Source organism: Pimephales promelas, chromosome 1 (assembly GCF_988280905.1).
Source record: "Pimephales promelas chromosome 1, fPimPro1.hap1.1, whole genome shotgun sequence".
In the NCBI taxonomy this organism is placed as follows: Eukaryota; Metazoa; Chordata; class Actinopteri; order Cypriniformes; family Leuciscidae; genus Pimephales; species Pimephales promelas.
The window spans coordinates 11,828,637-11,849,051 of record NC_142769.1 but is presented as its reverse complement, the minus strand read 5'-3'; the positions used below and the strand labels follow the sequence as shown (position 1 = coordinate 11,849,051).

At 41.8% G+C, this 20,415-nt stretch overlaps 1 long non-coding RNA gene across 1 annotated transcript; it reads right to left on the bottom strand.

Annotated features, from left to right (window-relative positions):
• Nucleotides 1-1,906: 1,906 nt before the first annotated feature.
• On the bottom strand, nt 1,907-19,137 carry LOC148998347 (uncharacterized). Its single transcript, XR_016150095.1, has 4 exons — nt 18,810-19,137; nt 17,594-18,533; nt 2,585-3,088; nt 1,907-2,308 (listed from the first exon to the last, which is right to left on the bottom strand). It is a non-coding gene; the product is annotated as an uncharacterized LOC148998347 (long non-coding RNA).
• Nucleotides 19,138-20,415: the final 1,278 nt, after the last annotated feature.

The window sequence follows — 20,415 nt, the reverse complement described above, 5'->3', positions numbered from 1 at the left end:
GCAAATTGTAGACTCAGTTTCCTGTTCTTAGCTGAAAGGAGTGGCACCCGGTGTGGTCTTCTGCTGCTGTAGCCCATCTGCCTCAAAGTTCGACATACTGTGCGTTCAGAGATGCTCTTCTGCCCACCTTGGTTGTAACGGGTGGTTATTTGAGTCACTGTTGCCCTTCTATCAGCTCGAACCAGTCTGGCCATTCTCCTCTGACCTCTGGCATCAACAAGGCATTTCCGCCCACAGAACTGCCGCTCACTGGATGTTTTTTCTTTTTTGGACCATTCTCTGTAAACCCTAGAGATGGTTGTGCGTGAAAATCCCAGTAGATTAGCAGTTTCTGAAATACTCAGACCAGCCCTTCTGGCACCAACAATCATGCCACGTTCAATGTCACTCAAATCACCTTTCTTCCCCATACTGATGCTCGGTTTGAACTGCAGGAGATTGTCTTGACCATGTCTACATGCCTAAATGCACTGAGTTGCCGCCATGTGATTGGCTGCTTAGAAATTAAGTGTTAACCAGCAGTTGGACAGGTGTACCTAATTAAGTGGCTGGTGAGTGTATGTTAAAATATAAAAACTCCACATTTAGATTTTTTATAGGCAGAGTATGTTGTTAACTGTGTGTAGCGTGTGACACGTGGTTAGCGCGTCTTACTAGCGTAACATTCAATAGGCCAAATGATCAGAAGAAAAGTGCGACTACTGGAGAGAGGAAGACAGCACAACAGGTGAGTGAACAATCAATACAAAGACTTCTTTATGATTCAGTTTGGGTTTTGTATTAAGAGGAAATATACTTTTACATAAAATGTGTGGATTACAAAGATAACAAATCAAATATGGTAAATGACAATATTCACACTCTTGTTTTTTTTCCAGATACGTGGACTCAGTTTTGGACAGTACTCTATTGAACCAGACTCGCACATATTGATGAAAAACAATAAAAGAAATAAAATAAACCTCTGTGTCAAATTCCTTGTAATACAATACAAGTAAATAACAATGGATAATGCTTCCACACAAAGTATTGCAATCAGTAGTTCAAATACTTCAAAATCAAATCAAATGAACAATCAGTTTGATTCAGTTCACAGAATGAAATTCAGAAATTTCACTTTCAGTTACAAACAAATTACTTTCTCTTTAAACTTAAAGGGTTAGTTCACCCAAAAATGAAAATTCTGTCAGTATTTACTCACCCTCATGTTGTTCCAACCCCGTAAGACCTTCGTTCATCTTCGGAAAACGAATTAAGATATTTAAGATATTAAAATCGCTCCTGCATACAGTCCATAGGCTTCTTGAGGGACTGGCTCTTGCCGTCCCCGAAAAGTCATAAAAGACATCGTTAAAATAGTCCAAGTGACTACAGGGGCTCAATCTTAAGTTTATCAAACGACGAGAACACTTTTGTGCGCAAAAAAACAACAAAAATAACGACTTTATTTCAACTATTCGTTTATTTCTCCCTCTGCGCGAGTCAGCTAACTAGTTTAATAGCGTAAGCTTCTGTTATTGTACGTCACACGCATCACACACACATGACCAGCGTCGACCAATAGTGAGCCTACGTGTGACGTAGCTCTACGCAATCACACTACGTTAACGGACTATAGGCTTATGGAGAAGGAAGTGAATAGTTGAAATAAAGTCGTTATTTTTGTTGTTTTTTTGCGCACAAAAGTGTTCTCGTCGTTTGATAAACTTAAGATTGAGCCCCTGTAGTCACTTGGACTATTTTAACGATGTCTTCAATTACTTTTCGAGGACAGCAAGAGCCAGTCCCTCAAGAAGCCTATGGACTGTATGCAGGAGCGATTTTAATATCCTAAATATCTTAATTTGTGATCCGAAGATGAACGAAGGTCTTACGGGGTTGGAACAACATGAGGGTGAGTAAATACTGACAGAATTTTCATTTTTGGGTGAACTAACCCTTTAATAGTCTGTCCAATGTGAATCAGAGACTCAAGATTTGACAATCAGATTCGGTTAACCAGAGTTCGTAACTCGGTCGATGGGTTCAGAGAACTGTTGATTCTTTTAGAATGAATCAGAATTACAATCAATGTCTTTTGTTGGAAAATCAAAAGGAAAAAATGGAAGCAAGATGATCTCAATGAGTCCAAGTCCCGTTTGTCCAATAGTAAAAGAAAGAATTCTCCTACCAGTTTGATGGCTCAAAAAACACAGTTCAACAGAAAATATGGTTCCGGTGGCTCGCCATTTACAATCTGCACCTCGTGCGTCCAGCACGAATCAGGGAACCATCACAGGAGAACTTGAATCTCACAAAAAAACCCAGCCTTGTAAAACACAAGGCAGAACAATAATTAATCCACAGTTAAACAATATCATCGTCAAAACACATGTATGCACTTCAATCAACACATTAAACATAACACTTTAACACTTAATAGCGTACTTCATTAGCTCATTAGCATTCTCACACGTGCGTCAGCTTTAGCCCATGTGCTATCCACTTCGGCTCGCACAGTCTATATGACACTGTTTTGAATCTCTATCAGATCCGCAGCACATTTTTATATAAATGTCAAGTTAATGCTTGGGTTTTAACTCACCAAGGCGATGAATTTATATATATTTCCTACAAGGAAGTTCATTTGTGGCACATTGATGTTCCATCCATCTGCATCGATCTGTTTCACTAGCCTCCGTCTCATCCGCGTCTTACTCTGGCATCAGCTCATGAAGGGGTCTTGAAGATCGCTCCGTGTAGCTGCCTCATCTCACTCGCCCGCTAGTACAGATGGGCGGGGCTTAGCGCACTCCCGCACTTCCTCTGCTGCTAGCTCTTAAAGAGCCCATCACCTCATTTGATATGTGATTTCTTTGTTTCTTTCTTACTTATTTTCTGCTTCCATATTATTTTTTTAGTAGCCTGGATTACCCGGGTTACACTCTCCCCGCCTTGAAGATATGCAGGTCCCACTGCATCGTCCGGGCTGTGCAATTACAGCAGAGGGAGATCCAGCTTTTATTCCTTGAGGGGTTTCCCAAAGACAGTCAGACTCCTCCAGTGATGCTGTGAACGCTGTACTGAGTCCCCGCAGTAAAGATTGGGCCTAAAAAAAAAAAAAGTTTGGTTCCGGTTGGTTGTCAGTTGAGGTCATGGGTCGGTAGGGAATTTTTTTTTTTTTTTTTTTTTTTTTTTTTTTTCAGTGGCAGCAAGGGATGGGTAGGAAATTATTCAGGACTCGACATTAAAGGGATAGTCAAACGTAAAAATATCAAAATTGAAACTACTGTGGAAACAAAGACACCTACATCTTGGATGCACTTGAGTTAAGCTAAAACATAAAAATTTATTTCAAAGTGAACTATCCCCTTAAGCCTTTTCACGTGCTTGTCCTCTGGACAAGTAAGTAAATCTGTCAATCACTTGTCCGAGTAAAAAAGTTGCTTGTCCGGATTTTTTAAATTTATTTATTTTTTATTCTGAAGCAATATTCTCATCAGTGTTCAATCAGCTTTGATATTTAAAAAGGCAAATTGTAATATCTGCACCTTTAAGGGCATCCCCTCCACCAATATTATTAAATGCCCTATAGTGTCTTATTATTCTAAATAATTGAATTTATTGATCAAATTTAGGAATTTAAAATGAAAGATGAAGCATATACTGTTACCCTAGGTGGGGCTGATGAAATTAAATCATTTACACTGAAAAATTACAATTTCATAAAATAATGTTATGAAATTGATTTAAATGTGCAAATAAGAAATATTGGAAAGAATTATACTAGGCTACTTATAAACATAACACTAAACTGCCAATAGGTGGCGGCAGGCGGCCGTATAAATGAGTGAGTTATTGATTCATTAATTCAAACGATTCGTTCAAACGGTTGATTCATTCAAGAATGAGAAAGATGTTGATGTTTATGAATGGGTCATTGAATCCTTGACTCAACCGATTCGTTCAAAATGCTGAATCCTTCAGTAAAAACAGGATGAGTTCCTGTGAGATGCGTCGTGGTTCTGCTGTGACTTTTCTTTGGAACTATTTTCGCTGCTGAAATGGAACAAAAACACCCAATATTGCTTATAAACAGTAAGTGACTTAATCTTGACTGTTTATTGAACTGTTGTAGGAAATCAATGTCACTTTTTCAATCGTGATGGTATTCAGGAAAAATAATTGAGGCTGCTTAGTGCTTAACATATGTTAAAATATAAAAACTCCACATTTAGATTTTTTATAGGCAGTATGTTGTTAACTGTGTGTGTGCGCGCTCGGCTCATGTGTGTAGATTTCTCTGCGCGAGCGTCAACAGCGCAACCTTACCATCAGTAATACAGTAGGCCTGCTACATTTATTATCCACAATCGATCGCAACTTGCAATAAATGTAATAAAATCAGAATCATTCTCTCGGTTTAGTGATTCCCTAGTTATTTTTTTGTTTGTTATTGATGTTCTAATCAGTCTACTTGTCCGTTGGGGCGAGTAAAATTCTCTTTTACTTGTCCTTCAAAAATCCATTTGTCCCGGAAAAGCGGACAAGTTAGACGGGCTCTAGAGATACGAACCGCGGCAGGTTTGAGTGTTTTGGATTGCATAAAATAATGAAAGAAACGAACAAATACATGGCGAAAGAAGTGCTAGACAGCAGAAGATGGGATTGGGATCATGATTGGATCATGATAGGATGATTTTTTAATAAAACTAGGCGGATGGAGGTATTAGTATGTGGTGTGTGCATGCCTATGAATGCATGTATTTGTATGTGTGCGAATATGAATAAAAATATCCTAAATTACAAAAAAAGACTTGTATAATATGTATTATAGTTCAGTTTGACGAACGATATCTGCCTCGTTTGTTAATAGATTGCTGGAGGACACGATGCATCTTACATCGAGTGCTATAAAAAGACGGAGCTGTACAAAAACGTAAATTAATAGTTCGCCTCAGAGTTTTTTATTTGTGTATTTATTTAATTTTTATTATTTCTTCCCCAAGCTCATAAAATAATTTTGGGTCGCACATAAATTGACAGGGTCGGTCGGAAACCGGAAACAAACAATTTTTTTTTTTACGCCTTGCATGACCAAGGAAAGGGGATTCCCTAATTGAGGGTACTGTAGCCTTTTTGGTGGCTCATGGAGTCTCTGCGAACGCCTTAGGATACTTTCTCCAGCCTGGTCAACTACTGCCTGATCGCTCTGAGGGTTTGCCCGATCGTCTACAATGTCTTGCGGCAGGACATCAGTCCTATTATCCTCCGTGGAGATCTTAGGTGCCGACTCATCTGACTCCTTTCTCTGCTCTACCAGTCCTGGGTCATCTCTAACAGGTAAGTCACTCAACATATCTGCTGTTACGGGATCCATCACCCGCACATCCTCTCTCTCAGGTTCATCCAGTGGAATTCCCTCCCCAGCGTCAGGTAGGTTAGGCAAGCTCACTTGCAATTTCACTGGAGTAGGTTGCTCAGGGTCTGTATTAATCACAGTTCTCATTTCAGGAGAAGCTTCTGCCGTCTCTCCACCAATTGACTGCTTTTGAGGTCTGGAATTGGAGAGAATTCTGTTTCCAACACTTTGCAAGTGCCTGGGTGCATAATAATCCATACAATCATTTTCTGATTCAGAGTCCTCAGTCACACTTTCGGGATCTTCTGTACCAGGGTTTGCTCGAGTTCTAGGCTTCCGGGGTATCTTTGGTCTTACTGGTTCCTCAGGTGTGTTTTCTCGCAAGTATCCACAGGGTAATAGCAAATCTCGGTGCAATGTGCGAAGCGGCCCATCTTTGCCCTCTGATTGAACGGTATAGACTGGCAAGTCAACGGCTTTCTCGATCACAATGTATACCTCTTTCTCCCACTTATCTGCCAACTTATGCTTTCCCCTCAACTTGACGTTTCTTACCAGGACCCGATCTCCAATTTCAAGGGATGAGGCGACCACTCGCTCGTCGAATCTCCTCTTATTGCGTCTTGCCACTTTTGAGGCGTTCTCACTTGCTACTTTGTAGCTCTCCTGCAAGCGATCTTTCAAATTTTTGACATAACTTGAATGAGATGGGAACGACTTGGCAGGTAAACCGAAGGCCAGATCAACCGGTAGCCGAGGCTGCCTCCCGAACATTAACTCATAAGGTGAGAATCCCGTCGAGTCGTTACGAGTGCAATTGTATGCATGGACTAACGGTTTCACATGGTCTTTCCAACAGGTCTTCCCCTTCTCATCCAGGGTTCCTAGCATCTGGAGCAGCGTCCTGTTAAAGCGCTCAACTGGGTTGCCCCGGGGATGGTAAGGTGTTGTCCTTACTTTACGGATTCCTGCTATTCCACATAGTTCCTTTATCAACTTTGACTCAAAGTCGGGTCCCTGGTCACTGAGGATTTTCTCTGGAAACCCGTAGTGGATGAAGAAGTTATCCCACAGGCATTTGGCCACAGTTTGAGCCTTCTGGTTCCTAGTGGGCATTGCCACGGAATACTTGGTGAAGTGATCAGTTATCACTAAAATATCCTTAATATTGCTGCAATCAGGCTCCAGCGACAAGTAGTCTATGCAGACTAGCTCGAGAGGTCTGCTGGTTGCTATGTTCACCAAGGGTGCGGCACGCTCGGGAAGGGTCTTCCGTCTCACACAACGCTCACAGGCCTTTATCTTCTCCTCCACAGTCATTGCCATCCTTGGCCAGTAAAAACGGGACCTAGCCAGATCCAGAGTCCTTTCAATTCCGAGATGGCCCATGTCGTTGTGCAGGCTTGTCAAGACCGTCTCCCGCAGATTCACAGGTAACGCCAACTGATACAGCACATCTCCTCGATCTTGTCTCCTTTTAAATAACACACCATTCCTGAACTCCAATCTGTTCCACTCTCAGCCATAAGGCTATCTTTACAGGTACAAGCTTTCCTTCAGATTTTTGCCCGCATTCAAGGTACTTAATGACTTCTTTGAGTTCTGGATCAGCCCTTTGACGTTCTCTCAACTCTTCTTCAGACATTTGGGAAAGGATCGGAAGGCCGTGGGTATCTTCTTGCTGGAACTCCAGTGGTACTGCATTAGTATTAATACACAGTGACTCAAACACAGTGGGTTGGAAACATGACAAGTCAGGATCATCACAGTTCTGATAGACTTGGTGTCTCTCACAGAGGGCTTTCACTGCTGCTGGGAGAATTGTTGGCTGCTCCGATTCCGCTAAATGGTGAAGAGTGAATTGTTTAATTCTTTCACGCTCTTTTTGGGCTCTTTTTGCGCTCTTTGCCTTCCATGAGGACGTCTGGAGAGTCCATCAGCGTCCAAGTTTTGTTTGCCTGCACGATATTGGATCTTGAAATTGAAGGTAGACAGGGCGGACAACCACCTATAACTGGTCGCGTCAAGTTTGGCAGATGTTAGGATGTAGGTGAGCGGGTTGCTGTCCGTTGCTACAACAAACTCTCCTCCATACAGATAGTCACTGAATTTTTGAGTGACCGCCCACTTGAGCGCGAGGAACTCCAATTTGTGCGCAGGGTACTTTGTCTCACTCTTGGTTAGGCCCCTGCTCGCAAAAGCAATAACTCTCATTTGACCCTCCTGCTCTTGATATAGGGCAGCCCCAAGTCCTGTCATACTTGCATCAGTAGTCAACACGTACGGAAGTCTGGGATCAGCAAATCCAAGGACTGGCGCTGAAGTCAGGTTCTCTATGATGCTATCAAACGCCTGCTGGCATGCATGGGTCCACCGGTCCCCAAACTGCTCCTTGGGATCCCGGTACTGCACACTTTTCTTTGGGTCTTGCCTTTGGTTTTTCTGCAGAGGGGGATATCCAATGGTAAGGTCATTAAGAGGTCTTATGATCTTAGAGAAGTCTTTAACGAACCTTCGGTAATATCCCGCAAACCCAAGAAAACATTTGAGTTCTTTGAGATTTCTGGGCCTTGGCCAGGTCTTGAGAGCCTCAGTCTTGGCCGGATCCGTCTCGACTCCGTTCTGAGATACTATATGGCCTAGATATCGGACTGACGTCTGAAAGAACTTGCATTTCGTGGGCGAAAGTTTCAGTCCATACTCTCTCAACCGCTTCAATACTTGCAAGAGTCTGGTTTCGTGCTCCTCTAAAGTTTTAGAGAAAACTATGAGGTCGTCAACGAAGACCAACACTTCCCTCCTGTTAAGATCGCCCATGCACCGCTCCATTAGTCTTTGAAATGAGCTCGGCGCATTCGTGACCCCTTGTGGCATTCGGTTGAATTCATAGAAGCCTAAAGGACAGACGAATGCCGTTTTGTGTTTATCCGCCTCTTCCATCTCAATCTGATAGAAGCCTGATTTCAAGTCGAGAACTGAAAACCATTTGGAGCCAGTTAGAGCTGAGAAGGCTTCTTCCAAATTTGGCAGAGCGTACGCGTCCTTTATGGTCTGTGAATTCAATTTCCTAAAGTCAATGCAGAGACGTACATCATTGTTCTTCTTCTTTACCACTACTATCGGAGAGGCAAAGGGTGATTCCGATTCTCGAATGACACCTGCATCGAGGAGTTCTTTGAGATGCCTTCTCACTGCATCGACATCTTGAGGATGGATAGGCCTAGACCTTTGCTTAAAGGGTGTATTGTCACTGAGATTGATGTGGTGTTTCACCTTATCGGTCCGACCGTAATCCAAATCGTGCAGTGCGAATACATCTGACATGGAGCTGACTAGATCAGTTATTCTTTCCCTCCATTCACTTGATAAAGGAGAGTCTCCAAAGTCAGGGACAATCTTTGCTTGTGCAGGTCTCACAACTTCACACACAGGAGAATTCACAGGGTTTCCTCCCTCAATCACACTTTGGACAGTGTGCACTTCAGCCAATACTGCTCTAGGAGGAATTGTTAAGTCAACCTGAGTCTCATTTTTCAACACTACTGGAACCTGGATGTTGCGCTTTGGAGGTAGGGAATGCAAACAACTAGCCACTAACAGTCCGCCAGGCAAAGACGATGATGCTGATGGCTCCACGGTTACCCAAGTCTCTGACACTGGCCCGACAATATTGACACAGCCGTTTAGAACCACTGTGCTTCCAGCAGCAACCACTTCAGGCATTTCTCCTTTCACTTTCACTTGGCCTAAGACACTCACACCAGCTTGTTGCCGTCTTGCTTCTAGGATTTGTGATGGATCACGGGGTGTACTACTTTATTTTTCCAGTAGGTGTCTCTGGGTAACACTTTTTGTGTCCTCAGGTTAATTGCTGTGAAACAGGTGTGGAGAATTGATGGTGATTTACCATGCTGCTCATAAGAAGCTGGAGGATAGCTGCTGGGGCGGCTTGGAGTTTGGTCTTGCTGCTTGGTTGTCCTGACTTGCTCACCCTCTCCAGTCCAAGGCTTGATGATGTTGTTTGTTAACTTTATGTTTTATGGTATACTTTAATGTTCTTGTTTTGATTAAATATCAAATTTGTGCAAATTTGATTACGTTGTATGGCCTCTCCATTCATGTTGCTGCTCCTTGAGCCAAGGGGTTGTAACATATGGGGGCTCGTCCTTGATTTGGTTAATTCTTGAATTAGGATTATGTTTTGGTTAATTCTTTAAGTGGAATTATGATTGGTTAATTCTTTTAGAATTATGGTTTGGTAAATTCTTTAAATAGAATATTTGGTTTGAGGAAATTGGATTGGATTATTTTTTTTGGACAAACAAGTTGGAGAGTGTCATACAAAAAGTTTTGTTTGTTTATTTTGATTAGTGGTTTTGGACTGGAGAGAGAGAAAAACCAACTTATAGTCGCACTGACTTGCTTGGAGGTTGCGGTTTAGACTGCAATAAGCCATATAACCCCGTGTTAGGCTGAAGAGCGCTTAACGCTTTTTTTTATTTTAGTTTGTTGTGTTTGGTACGTCGGACGCGGGTAGACTGGTTAGCAGTTGAGCTGCATGTGGACGTACTGAAGACTAGGGTTGAGATAATTAGTTGTTTATGTATTAGTTAGATACGGGGTGGCTTTTCCTCTTGCAGTGGAAGTGTGATCAGTCGGATTTGGTGAGTTGTCTATTTATTTGGTTGTTCAAAAGTTTTAGTAACAACAAACTAAGAAAAAAATGGACTTGTTACAGGATTTTTTAACTGCTCCTACGATGGGAAAATTAGAGCGTCTTTCAAAAGCGCAATTATTTAAAGTAGCTGAACATTTTGATCTTGAATTAGCTTTAACAAAAAGTACAAAGATTCAACCTCTTCGAGAGGCTGTAGAGGAGAAGTTGAGGGAGATATTGATGTTAACTTCAGAGACACAACCTGACGAAGAGTTGACACCTGCAGGAAATTCGACACCTCGGCCGTTGTTAGAGCCTACCAAGTTAACATTTGAACAACAGTTGGAAATCCTTAGTATACAAAATAAAGAACGTGAATTAGATAGACAATTTGAATTGCAGAAATTGAAAATCCAAGAGCGAGAACAAGAACGAAAATTTGAGACTTTTAGAATGCAACAAAAAATGGAAGAAGCTAAATTAGAACAGGATGCAGAACGGTTAAAATTGATCGGACAAGGAAGGCTTTATGGTGGTAATGTTGATTCCTTGGATGAGCAGGAACTTGCGGGGGCGAGTGGAAATCGTATGACCAGTTTACTGCAGATGATTAAACTCTTGCCTAAATTTAATGACCGGGATCCGGATGTGTTTTTTTCTCTGTTCGAAGGCTTGGCTGAGGATAGGGGTTGGAACGATGCTGAATGTACGCTCTTACTACAAAGTGTTTTGGAAGGTAAAGCTCAAGAAGCCTTCATCTCACTTTCTTCTGAAAATCGGAAAAACTATAAGGTAGTAAAAGAGGCGGTGTTAAAAGCATATGAACTTGTCCCGGAGGCGTATCGGAGACGTTTTAGGGGATGGAAAAAGGATGAGCGTAAAACACACGTTGAAGTAGCAAGGGAATTGACCAGCCTTTTTAATCGTTGGCGTACATCATTGTGTGTTAGTACATTTGAACAGCTTTCTGATCTAATAGTATTGGAGCAGTTTAAAAACATTATCCCAGAGCGTGTCGCGATGTATGTAAATGAACATAAGGTGACAACGGCTGCTGAGGCTGCCATTCTTGCGGACGAATATGTACTAATTCATAAAAGCGCCAGTGACTATTTGTATAAAAAGCCAAATAACAGCGGAAATGCAGTGAGGATGAGTTCTAACAAATCAGAACATGTTAGGAAAGTGGATCCAGAGTCGAGTTGCAGGTATTGTTTGGAGAAGGGTCACTGGAAAAAAGAGTGCCCTGTATTAAGAAATAAGTTCAAGTCCGGGGTTCCAAAAGCTGTTGGTCTCGTCTCTACTACCGGATTGAGTTTAAAATCAGATGCAGGAGAAATAAAGACTTGCGGAAGGAAGGATCTTTTGCAGGCAGGATACGAACCGTTTATAACTATGGGGACTGTGTCTTTGAAAGATTTGAGCAAGGTACCTGTCAAGATATTACGTGATACAGGATCTTCAGAATCCTTCTTATTGGATTCGAAACTGCCGTTTTCTACCGAAACCAACACGGGTAAAAGTGTTCTAATTCAAGGTATAGGATTAGACATTTTTTCGGCTCCTTTGCATCGAGTACAACTGGATTCGGAGATTGTGAAAGGAGAGGTAGAAATTGCATTAAGATCAGTCTTGCCTATCGAGGGGGTGGATTTGATTTTGGGAAATAATTTGGCTGGGAGAAAAATTTGGGGGACGGAAGTGTTTCCCGTTGTTAAAACCACTCCGAGCTGCTCGGTAGAGACAGACAAATGCTTGCAAGAACTGCCTGAAGTTTTCTGTTCCTGTGCCGTAACACGAGCGATGAGTAAGAACAATGATATTGATGAGCATAAAGATCCAGAGGGATCTTCTAATGATCTTTCTAAGAATTTGTCTTTGCTTGTTCCATCTATTTCCCGACAGGATTTGATAGTAGAGCAAAAAAATGATGCGCAGCTAAACACATTGTTTGAATCTGTTAAAACAGAACATGAGATGAAAAGTTTGGCTAGTGGATATTTCACACAGAACGGATTACTACTTCGTAAATGGACGCCGTGTTATGATAAGCTTCTGGGGCAACCGGTGTTTCAAATAGTGATACCGAAGGGATTGCGGGAGTTAGTTTTGAAAACTGCTCACGGTGACATAGCTGGTCATTTTGGAGTGAAGAAAACCTATCACAGCGTGATGCGTTATTTTTTTTGGCCCAGATTAAAGCGAGATGTGGCTGCTTTTATAAAAACTTGTCATGTCTGTCAGCTGGTTGGAAAGCCGAACGAAGTGATCTCTCCCGCTCCGTTGTGTCCTATACCTGTGGTGAAAAATCCCTTTGAGCATCTAACTATTGATTGTGTGGGACCATTACCTCCTTCTAGAACGGGTTCCATCTATATATTGACAGTAATGTGCCAAACTACGCGATACCCCGCTGCGTATCCGTTGCGAAATATTACTACCAAGTCTGTAGTGAAAGCGTTGTCTCAATTTATTTCCATATTTGGAATTCCTCTAGTTATTCAGTCTGACAGGGGAACAAATTTCACATCTCGTATGTTTGCCCAAATTTTAAAACAGCTGCGTGTAGATCATCAAAAAAGCAGCGCTTACCATCCTGAGAGTCAAGGTGCCCTCGAGCGTTTTCACCAAACTCTAAAACAGTTATTGAGAACTTACTGTACTGAGTTGATGAAAGACTGGGAGGAGGGACTACCTTGGCTGATGCTTGCTGCTCGCGAGGTCACTCAAGAAAGTTTGGGTTTCAGTCCAAATGATCTAGTATTTGGACATAAAGTAAGGGGACCGCTTGCACTTTTGTGTGATGATTTGTTGGAAACTGAACCGCCGGTAAATCTTTTGGATTATGTAAACGGGTTCCGATATAGGTTGTATAGGGCCGGTAGAATAGCCCGTGAAAATTTGGGTAAGGCACAATCTAAAATGAAAGCCTGGTTTGATCAAAAGGCAGAAAAGAGGGAATTCAATTCGGGAGATCAGGTTTTGGTGATGCTTCCAATGACTGGTTCCACTTTTGCTGCAAGATTTTCGGGACCGTACACTGTGCTTGAACAGCTTTCTGAACAGTTGAAGAGATTGGAGATTATGCTTGGGCATTTATCTCAAGATGAGGGGAAGGAATTAATACATCTGATAACAGAGTTTCAAGTGCTTTTTTCTGATACACCTTCGTGCACTGACATGATTCAGCATGATATTGATGTCGGTGACTCCCAGCCTATTCGACAGCGATTCTATCGTGTGTCTCCTGAAAAACAAAAACTTTTGGAATCAGAGGTTAAGTATCTTTTGGAGAATGGACTTGCGGAACGATCTAGTTCCAGTTGGGCTTCTCCTTGTCTTCTAGTTACGAAACCAGATGGAACCTTTCGGTTTTGTACCGATTATAGAAAGTTGAACTCTGTTACTAAATCTGACTCTTTTCCACTTCCACGAATAGAAGACTGCATTGATTCGGTGGGGTCAGCTGAGTTTGTTACGAAGATTGATTTACTTCAGGGATATTATCAGGTACCTCTAACTTCTCGTGCTCAGGAAGTTTGTGCTTTCACTACGTCTTCGGGATTATATTCTTATAAACGTATGAGTTTTGGTCTTCGAAACGCTCCCGCTACATTCCAGCGCCTGATGAATTTGGTAATCTCTGGGCTTGAGGGATGTGCTGTCTATCTAGATGATGTGGTGGTGTATAGCCAGACATGGGAGGAACATCTTTGCCAATTGCGCGCTTTATTTATTCGTCTTGAGGCAGCAAAGTTGACGATAAATTTAGCGAAATGCGAATTTGCACGTGCCACTGTGGTTTATTTGGGAAATGTGGTAGGACAAGGTAAAGTGTGTCCTGTTAGGGCAAAAGTCCAGGCCATTGATAATTTCCCAGTTCCTTCTACGAAGAAAGAGCTAATGAGATTTCTAGGAATGATTGGGTATTATCGAAAATTCTGTGAAAATTTCTCAACAGTGGTTGCCCCTTTAACAGATTTGTTAAAAGGCAAACGGAAATATGAATGGTCCTCAGATTGTCAAAATGCTTTTGATAATGCCAAACTTTTGCTGAGTTCTGCTCCCGTGTTAACGGCACCTCGTTGGAACCGTCCTTTCCATTTAAAGGTGGATGCGAGTGGGCTGGGTGCTGGAGCTGCATTATTGCAGAAGGATGACAACGGCATTGATCGACCAATTGGCTTCTTTTCTAAGAAGTTTAATTTTTGTCAGAGAAATTATTCAACCATTGAAAAGGAGTTACTGGCATTGATCTGGGCTTTACAACATTTCGATGTTTATGTGGGGGGTGGTTCGGTCTCTTTGGTAGTATTTACAGACCACAATCCACTATCTTTCTTGCAGTCCTTGCATAGTCCAAATCAACGACTTATTCGCTGGGCTTTATTCTTGCAGTCTTACAGCCTGGATATTCGCCATATTAGAGGGGTAGATAATATTATGGCGGATACCTTGTCACGAGCTCCACCGAACTAGTGCTGTATTACATTTTTGTGGGTTTTTCCTTTCTTTCACCTCATCTCCATGTTCTCAAGGCGCCTGAGAGCATTAGGAGGTGAAGAAATAAGGGGGTAGGTGGTGAAGGAGAGGGTGAGTCTAACCCATAATTTTGTAGAATTTCTAAATCTGGAAAAAATGTTTCTGGTGAAATCTGTTCTTTGTATGTGTTTTTATGTATTGTTTACAGAGTACCTTTTTGTAAAAGGGCCTCTGTTTTTAGGAGGGAGGTGTGATGGATCATGGGGTGTACTACTTTATTTTTCCAGTAGGTGTCTCTGGGTAACACTTTTTGTGTCCTCAGGTTAATTGCTGTGAAACAGGTGTGGAGAATTGATGGTGATTTACCATGCTGCTCATAAGAAGCTGGAGGATAGCTGCTGGGGCGGCTTGGAGTTTGGTCTTGCTGCTTGGTTGTCCTGACTTGCTCACCCTCTCCAGTCCAAGGCTTGATGATGTTGTTTGTTAACTTTATGTTTTATGGTATACTTTAATGTTCTTGTTTTGATTAAATATCAAATTTGTGCAAATTTGATTACGTTGTATGGCCTCTCCATTCATGTTGCTGCTCCTTGAGCCAAGGGGTTGTAACAGATTCTTATAACAGCTCGATATCCATGGTAGCATGACTTGGCTTTGTGTGTAGTTTCTTGCAGGTAATCAGCATATAAGACATCCAGAGTGTTAGTGCCAATGAGGATCTGGGGCACATGTGTCAGGTCTGGAACTACTAAGGCCAATGTTGGAACTTCAGCTTCTGCTCCTAAGAACTCTTGAGGAAACTTCAGAGCTAATTCAACGTATCCCAGGTAAGGAACAGCCTGGCCGTTTGCCCCTTCGACTTCCAACAGGCGATTCAATGGCTGCAGGGGGTGGTGCGACAAGTAACTGTTGTAGAAGGACAGAGGGATTGTCGTGACCTGAGACCCTGTATCTAACAGGCAGTTTACTTCCTTCCCTTCGACTCGGACTTGCGCTGTGCACCTCATTCCTATTAATCCATCTGGTAGCTTCAAAGAATTTCCGGTGTCGACATTAGTCACTGGTTGCTGCTTAGGGCTTTGTTTCTGACTTCTAGTCCCCATCCGCCCTGCGACAGAGACTGATTTTAGTTTAAAGGCGCCGTCACGGTTCCATTTTGAAAGTCCCACTCAGCTTGTCTCTCCTTCAGCTTCCGCCTCTTCTCCTCAACTCTAGGTGGGTTGGGTGCGTTCTCACAATCAGCAGCTCGGTGACCATCATCTCCACAGCGAAAACAGTACCATGGTCGAGGACGATTGGATCTCATCTCAGTGTACTTCGGTCCTTCATTCTCCTTTCTGCTGACTTCACTGGACTTCGATCTGCTGAGACTACTTCCGAGGTGAGGGAATCTTACAGGTTGGTTCGTCTGTGTACTAGAGGCAGCAACCTGAACTTTAAGCTCCTTTATCTGGCTTTTCAACTCTTCAAACTCATTTGTCTCAGTACATGCCCCTTCTTTCTTCTTAGTGTCTGCTTTCATGGCGGCGATTTGCCTTTGAAGGCCGGCAATTTCTTTCCTTAAGATACTCACTTCCGACACGTCAGGACACTGGACTTTGCCTTTCTGCTTAGGTGCCTTCTGCTCTGCATTTTTAGGATCTGAGGTCTCTGCAACATCCTCTAAAAATGTGCTGAATGGGTAAACAGACTGTTGGTGCGAAGCCGTTCTCAGTTTGAGGGGAGCTGATGGATACTTGCTCACACCCAAGTGCTTCCTCATTCTCTCCTCCTTAGAGGCCTGTTTGTCCTCAGCTGTGCGAATGAGTGTCGCTAATTCAGCAAAAGGAGGTGGGTCTACCTTCCTCTTTTCAAGCTCCAGGTCAGCTATAAGGGTGTTGTCCCAACAGCCACGGCAGAACTGCTTCAACAAACATCGGTCTCGTTCACCTTCCGCAACACCTTCACGTCTGATGGTAGCACTCAGGATCACATGCAATCTGTGGAGGTAGGCAGATGATTTCTCACCTGGATTTTGCAGGGTGCTGATGAACTTAGCCAATAATTCGTCTCCATCCTCCACCGAACCATAGACGGACTCTAGCAGCTTAAGGCACTCTGACGATGGAGCTGTTGGATTCACATGTTTAATGATGTCGGAAGCTGGTGGTAACAGGCTATCTAGAATTCTCAGTGTCTTGTGTGACTCTGGAAGGGATGGATCGTTCAACAGGTAGTCAACACTTGCTCGCCAGGTGTCAAAATCAGGCTCATTGCTTGGGCGGGGGCTCCTCCCAGAGAAAGCTCTTAGGCGAAACGGAGTATTGTGTGGGGACAAGGAGTCACTCGTTCTTACAATGTGTTCCATCACCACTTTCTGGATACCTGGAGGGTGTACAGCAGTCATAGGGAGTTTCAGTGATACCGTCTCAGTAGTGCTGTCGTCGAGATCTCTTGAGCAATGCGGTGATGTAGCGCTCATGGCTTCCTTGACTGGGTTTTTGAGTTCATCATTCTTCAAAGGGCAAGTCAATGTCTCCGCAGCGAATTCCGTTCTCCGTAGAGGTAGCGATTCACACACTGGATGCTGAGGAGTGCTGGTGGCATGTGTCGGAAAACTCGATTTACCAGGATGGTGCTCTATTTCAGGCTCTGTTCTGGACGACGCGTCAACTGGAGTTCTAATCTCACTTATCTTATTCAATTCTCGTTGGAGCACGTCCTGAAGGGATTCTCCACTGGCATTTGCTATTGCCTGTAACTTCGCCAAATATCCTGCGGTGGCGCTAGTAGCGGTAGGGGTGTATACGCTACTCAAGGCGCGCACATGAAACACTGTGTCCGCATCAGTGGGACTTACGATGGTTGCGGGTAGCTGAGGCTTGAGGTTGGACATGGCGGAATTGGATGAGAACTCTATTACTGCATTATGATGAAACTCAGAGCATGCATCATCAATTAGTACGTTTTGTCGAATAGAGCCAAACTTCTGCAAATAAGCCTCAAGAGCCTCATCTAGTTCAGTTAGTGTTATGCCACTGACAATTACTGCATTTTGCACATTGACATTTTCTCGTTCTACAACATCCATTTTGTCTGATTCACTGTATGCGCTATTTAAATTGATTATTCACCTCAGCAGAAACTGCGTCCTCTCTCCTGGCTGGCTCACCAAACTGTAGCGTGTGACACGTGGTTAGCGCGTCTTACTAGCGTAACATTCAATAGGCCAAATGATCAGAAGAAAAGTGCGACTACTGGAGAGAGGAAGACAGCACAACAGGTGAGTGAACAATCAATACAAAGACTTCTTTATGATTCAGTTTGGGTTTTGTATTAAGAGGAAATATACTTTTACATAAAATGTGTGGATTACAAAGATAACAAATCAAATATGGTAAATGACAATATTCACACTCTTGTTTTTTTCCAGATACGTGGACTCAGTTTTGGACCGTACTCTATTGAACCAGACTCTCACATATTGATGAAAAACAATAAAAGAAATAAAATAAACCTCTGTGTCAAATTCCTTGTAATACAATAAAAGTAAATAACAATGGATAATGCTTCCACACAAAGTATTGCAATCAGTAGTTCAAATACTTCAAAATCAAATCAAATGAACAATCAGTTTGATTCAGTTCACAGAATGAAATTCAGAAATTTCACTTTCAGTTACAAACAAATTACTTTCTCTTTAAACTTAATAGTCTGTCCAATGTGAATCAGAGACTCAAGATTTGACAATCAGATTCGGTTAACCAGAGTTCGTAACTCGGTCGATGGGTTCAGAGAACTGTTGATTCTTTTAGAATGAATCAGAATTACAATCAATGTCTTTTGTTGGAAAATCAAAAGGAAAAAATGGAAGCAAGATGATCTCAATGAGTCCAAGTCCCGTTTGTCCAATAGTAAAAGAAAGAATTCTCCTACCAGTTTGATGGCTCAAAAAACACAGTTCAACAGAAAATATGGTTCCGGTGGCTCGCCATTTACAATCTGCACCTCGTGCGTCCAGCACGAATCAGGGAACCATCACAGGAGAACTTGAATCTCACAAAAAAACCCAGCCTTGTAAAACACAAGGCAGAACAATAATTAATCCACAGTTAAACAATATCATCGTCAAAACACATGTATGCACTTCAATCAACACATTAAACATAACACTTTAACACTTAATAGCGTACTTCATTAGCTCATTAGCATTCTCACACGTGCGTCAGCTTTAGCCCATGTGCTATCCACTTCGGCTCGCACAGTCTATATGACACTGTTTTGAATCTCTATCAGATCCGCAGCACATTTTTATATAAATGTCAAGTTAATGCTTGGGTTTTAACTCACCAAGGCGATGAATTTATATATATTTCCTACAAGGAAGTTCATTTGTGGCACATTGATGTTCCATCCATCTGCATCGATCTGTTTCACTAGCCTCCGTCTCATCCGCCTCTTACTCTGGCATCAGCTCATGAAGGGGTCTTGAAGATCGCTCCGTGTAGCTGCCTCATCTCACTCGCCCGCTAGTACAGATGGGCGGGGCTTAGCGCACTCCCGCACTTCCTCTGCTGCTAGCTCTTAAAGAGCCCATCACCTCATTTGATATGTGATTTCTTTGTTTCTTTCTTACTTATTTTCTGCTTCCATATTATTTTTTTAGTAGCCTGGATTACCCGGGTTACATGTACAAAAACGTAAATTAATAGTTCGCCTCAGAGTTTTTTATTTGTGTATTTATTTAATTTTTATTATTTCTTCCCCAAGCTCATAAAATAATTTGGGGTCGCACATAAATTGACAGGGTCGGTCGGAAACCGGAAACAATAAACACATTTTTTTTTAGTTTATTTTTTATTTTTTATTTTTTTATTTTTTTAACGCCTGACATCAGTATACTGATTTGAAAGAAGAAAAAAAAAAGAAAAAAAATCAGTACTGATTTGAAAGCATTTTTTATATTTTATTTTTTTTATTCTGAAACAATATTCTCATGAGTGATCAATCAGCTTTGATATTTAAATCACCATATTGTAATTTCTGCACCGTTAAAGGGCATCCATCCCCCAATATTATTAAATGTATGCTTCATCTTTCATTTTAAATTCCTAAACTCGATCAATAAATTCAATTAATTCGAATAATAAGACACTGGCTGTTAATATAGCATAAAACACCTGCAGACAGAAACAATCTCGTTTAAATATCAGATCACACGTCGAGGACACACGTTTTGCTGCAAAACCGGGAGTTTCTCATGCGCATTTTCCGTGACCACAAAGCGCACGTTAAGAACGCGAGCTTTTAGATTTTATTTATTTGCACATATAACATTTAAAATACAACTTTACAAGTCCATTAACGGAAAAAAAAAAACTGTGCGGGAGAAAGTGAGAAGACCATGAGGTCTTATAAAACCACTTCCCCAAAATCTCATTAAAATGGACATAAAATTACATGATCAAGCAAGACAATATAATCAATACATCAATCATGTTAATACAACAAATTAACAAAATAAACTTAATTATATGTTAACATTTTTTCAGCTCTCTTTTAAAAGTGTTTATAGTGATTTTAGTCTTTAAAACAGGGTCCAAATGATTCCAGAGGGAATTCCCTCTGTATTTCAGTGTAGATTGATTAGCTGTAGTTCTACAAAAGGCAAGATACAAATCTTTACAACGCCTGGAATAGGCATGAACATCCGAAGAATACATGAAAAAATGATTGAAAGCTCTGGGCATAATATTTGTCATATTCACACATACAAATATTTATGCAATATATGTTAACATTAAATATGGTCAAGATGTTATATTTTATGGCAAATCGCGCGTCCCTTGGCTGTCGAAACGCACGCGTTTGACGAGTCAATCAGACGCCTGACCGCGCGACAACGTTGCTTCCATTATGAGAACGTACATTTGAAATGACAAACTTGAGTGCGCAA